General features: G+C 42.9%; 1 pseudogene; it reads right to left on the bottom strand.

The window, feature by feature from the left end:
• Positions 1 to 2,814: 2,814 nt before the first annotated feature.
• On the bottom strand, positions 2,815 to 3,234 carry LOC143680074 (protein S100-A10 pseudogene; annotated as a pseudogene).
• Between the last annotated feature and the right edge of the window lie 988 nt (positions 3,235 to 4,222).

Below are 4,222 nucleotides of genomic sequence, written 5' to 3'. Positions count from 1 at the left end.
CAGATTCAGTCACCCAGAGAGAGGCAGATGCTACAAATGTCTTTCAAGTTTCTGACTTGGGATTAGGTTATGGGTTGCACCTTTCTCAAAATGCAGGTAGTGGATGCACATGTGATTGCATATGTCACCTGTGAGTCCGTGGATGCTCACATGGGTATGCGCCCACACGTGTGAGCACACACGTATGCAAATGTGCTTGTGTATGGGTGTGAAGATTCGTGAGCGTTTAGAGGTATATAGAGTCACGTTGTGTGTGTGTGTGTGTGTGTGTGTGAAGGTGGTAGGGAAATGAAGACGTGTCTACAGGCATAGAGGCCTTGAGTCCTACCATCTGAGCGTCTCGGAGCATGTGATCCTCAGGAATAGTCCTGTGACAAAGCAAACCAGTCATTTCTCCTAGATTATCACCAGTCTGCTTTCCATGCTGTGCCCTGCTTTAAGAAAACAGGGAGCATGGAGTTGAATTAAATTCTACCACACCTTTAGAAAGAGGTTAATTGTGGTTGTTAGAGACATCCAGTGCACAGTGGGTGATAGAAGGAGGCAGGATGAAAGGGTTAAACCTTCTTGTAATCTTCCTTACCTGTCCTGGATTTGAGCTTTTATCAGTCTGGGGAAATAGGCTTATGGTGTGTTGAATATTGACTCTTGCCTTGTTGATTTGCAGCTCTGGAGGAGGGCTGAGCCTACTCCTGGAGTAAAAAAAGTCCAGTTGTGGGGACAACATGGGGTAGAAATCCGTGAGGGCTTCCTGGGTCAGACATGGGAAGAAGGTGGGGACAGAAACGAGGAAGATGGGGCAGGTAGAGGCTGTTTCACACTTAACTACTCTCCCTTCTTTTTGGTACCAACTTTGCTTTAGAGAAACACAAAGCGACCTCCATTCTTTACTTCCTTCCCTACACATTCAGCCAAGTCAAAGAAGAACATGTTCTCAAGAGTTTGGGCTCTTTGTGGGGAAATGTGGTACCAAACTGAGATTCAGTAGCTTCGCAGTTACAACATCCACCCATCTATCTATCCATTGTTCCTCCTTCTCCTCTTCCTTATCAGAGTTAACATTTGCCCAGCATCTGCTATATGCTAGGCCCTTTATCATGGGGTTTGTCTCTTCTAACATTTGTCATGACTTTATGAGGCTGATACTGGTATTGTCCCCATTTTACAAACGAGAAAATTGAAGATCACAGAGGTTTAATGATTTTTCTATAATCACACATCTTGGGAAGGGATAGAAATGGAATGTGAATCCAGGTCAGTCTGACATATATCAGCTTCCTGAGTTCTGCACACTTGGACAATATACAATCTAATGAGCTAAACCTCTGCCAAGCAAAATGGAATATAGGATTTTAAAAAAATCACTGATAGCACTAGCACTCAGAGATGCAGCTGCAAGCAGTCTTATTTTTCCAATGTGTAATACTTATATATATTTTATTTTCATGGATGCATACTCCATGTTCCATCTTTGATCTGCTATTTTCCTGTTTTAGTTTCTTAGGCTGCTGAAAGCAAATACCATGGAATGGGTTGGCTTTAGCAATGGGAATTTATTAGCTTACAGTTTGAGTCCAAGAAAATGTCCAAATCAAATGTCCAAATGCCATTAAGGCGATGCTTTGCTTTCTTCCCAAAGACTGGCTGCCGGTGTTCCTTGGCTCCTTTGCCCATATGGCAAGTACATGGTGGTAGCTGTTGGTATCTCCCTTCCCTTGCACGTTTTGTTGCTTTCAGCTTCTTGCTTCTGTGATTTTTTTCTCTTCTCTCTCTTTATAAAGGTCTCCAGTAATAGGGTTAGTTCCATTCTGAATAAAGTGGGTCACACCTTAACTGAAGTAGCCTCATCGAAAGATCCTACTTACAGTGGGTTTACACCCACAGGAATGGATTAGATTTAAGAGCATGTTTTCTTGGGTAAATACAGCTTCAAACCACTACATCCCCCTATAGAATACATTATATATATATTTTTAAGCCATAATATATTCTCTTATATAATTGATCTGGTGTGTGTGGGGGGCGGGGGAGGGGATGGAATTCCATTTGGATTTTGATTGAAATTACGTTGAATTTACAGATTGCCTTGGAGATTACCTTTGCTCCCCTTCCACAAAGGTGACATATGTTTCTGTTATTTTTTTCCCCCTAAGTGAAGATGCTTGTAGGGTGGAAAAGAACTGAGCATTTTTGAAAGGCAGGAACAAGATTGCAGAGAACATTGCATTTATATGCAGGAGAAAGGTTCTCTCCAAAGCAGTAATTGCTTAACAAGTGCTTACCCGAGTTTGGCCTTATAACCAGATCACTCCATCCCTTCCAATGGGCAAACCTGAACTGTGTGTGCTGAAGAGACTGCAAGTACAAAAGCAATTTCAGCCTGGATGTAAAGCTCTAGAACATGTGGCTTAGCAGTCACGTGGCCAAGGTATCACATGACCACGTGATCATGTGGTCTTTTATTCAGGGGCCTGATAATGTGGTCTGTTGCTCAGAAGGACTGATATTCATGGGGTGCTGGGGATTATTTCACCTGTCAATCTAGACTTTTAATGGACCTTAAAAGTCTTTTTTTTAGATATAAAAAAAGAAATTGGTTTATTGAGGATGCAAACAGGATAAGCATTAAAAGCTTATCTGACATTTAATTGACTTTTCTTCCACTGCTTGTTGCATGGAAGTTGGATTTTATTTGTACATTTTCTAAGGACCCAATCTGCTTTGAAATCCTTATGCGGAGGGAAGCTGTGGGGCAGGTTTCTTAAGCGACCCTTGGGATAATTACTGAGGGTGGAGGGAATTAATTCCTCAGTTCTATCTACTTCTTTCCCTCTGCTTCGTGTGTACTACAGAATAGTCGTTGCACATGATGGTGAGCCCAGCAATTAGTGAAAGGAAGCTCTGGAAGCCCACCTGGCCTTCCCCACCCTGGTCCAGATCCTTCGTTATTTTGCCCACAGCCAGAAGGTCTTTTTGATTTTCCAAAAATCCAGGGAATTCCTTTTCCATGAGTACTCTCAGGTCCTCCTTTGTTAAGTGGCGTTTATCCCAGGCACAGTTGTGAAACGTAAGCATCATAGTTTCCATGGCGTGTTCCATCTGAGACGGTATTTTGGTGAGTCTGTTGAAACTGTGGCTGGGAGGCGTGGACAGTCGCTTGGTGAACTGGGACACAGAGGCAGATCTTAAGACAAGAATGAATTTTCCAAATGTGGGCTGAGGATAACGAAGCATTCTGGCAAGAACATTTTGGAGCTGCACCATATAATAAGGTAGCATCTAGCTTTTGTGAGTATCGAGCATTTGAAAGGTGGCTCGTCTAGGTTGGTGTCCTGTAAATGTAAAATACTGGATTTTGAAGGCAAAGGTTGAAAAAAGAAGGTAAAAAAAGAAGGTGACGTGTTTCATTAATATTTTTCATTGATTATTATATCTTGAAATGACACCATTTTGTAAATATTGGGTTAAATTAAAATATATTATTAAAATTAATTTCAACTATTCCTTTTTACATTTTTAAAGTGGCTACCAGAAAATTTAAAATTACATGTATGCCTTATGTTATATTTCCATTGGATGACACCTTCTAGAGACTCCAGGCAAGCACGAGGTAATCATCATTAGTTCCGGAAGTTACTGGACTCTTCTGGGGGTGGGGATGAGGCTGCAGACTCCGGGGAAGGAGGCAATGGAGATCAGGGTGGGCTCCGACTGTTGGAGGCAGATAAAGATGCTCAGCTACAGGGCTTGAAGCACTCAGAGGTCCCTGTCACTTCCCCACTTGTCTCCATCCCCATTATTTCTCCACTGGATGATTTTAACCCCTCCTACCTGGCCTCCATGCTTCTACTTTTACTCTCAAAGGATCCATTTTACTGCCACTCCTAACAGCAAGAGCCCCAGTTTCCCTCCTCCTACCTCTTCTTTAGGCTCAGCCCATTCACCTCACTTTGACACTCATGTGCTCCCTTACACAATCTTTCAGCCCATCGCTAGGCTGTAAGCTCCGTGAGGTTGGGCCCATGATGTGTTGAATCCTTGACACCTAGCCCGGGGACTGTCACACAGGAAGCACTGAGTGAGCATTTGTTGAAAGTGGAATAAAGAACAAATGAATGAAGGTCAGTTCTTGGGACAGAAGTTCAATGGTGACTTGATGGAGGAGACCTGAGGGTTCGAATGGGGTGGGAGAGGAAGAAGAAGGACTGAGGGGCTGGGGAAG

This window comes from Tamandua tetradactyla, chromosome 1 (genome assembly GCF_023851605.1).
Source record: "Tamandua tetradactyla isolate mTamTet1 chromosome 1, mTamTet1.pri, whole genome shotgun sequence".
Lineage (NCBI taxonomy): Eukaryota > Metazoa > Chordata > Mammalia > Pilosa > Myrmecophagidae > Tamandua > Tamandua tetradactyla.
Note: the sequence above shows the minus strand (reverse complement) of the source record. Positions and strands in the feature narration are given on the sequence as shown.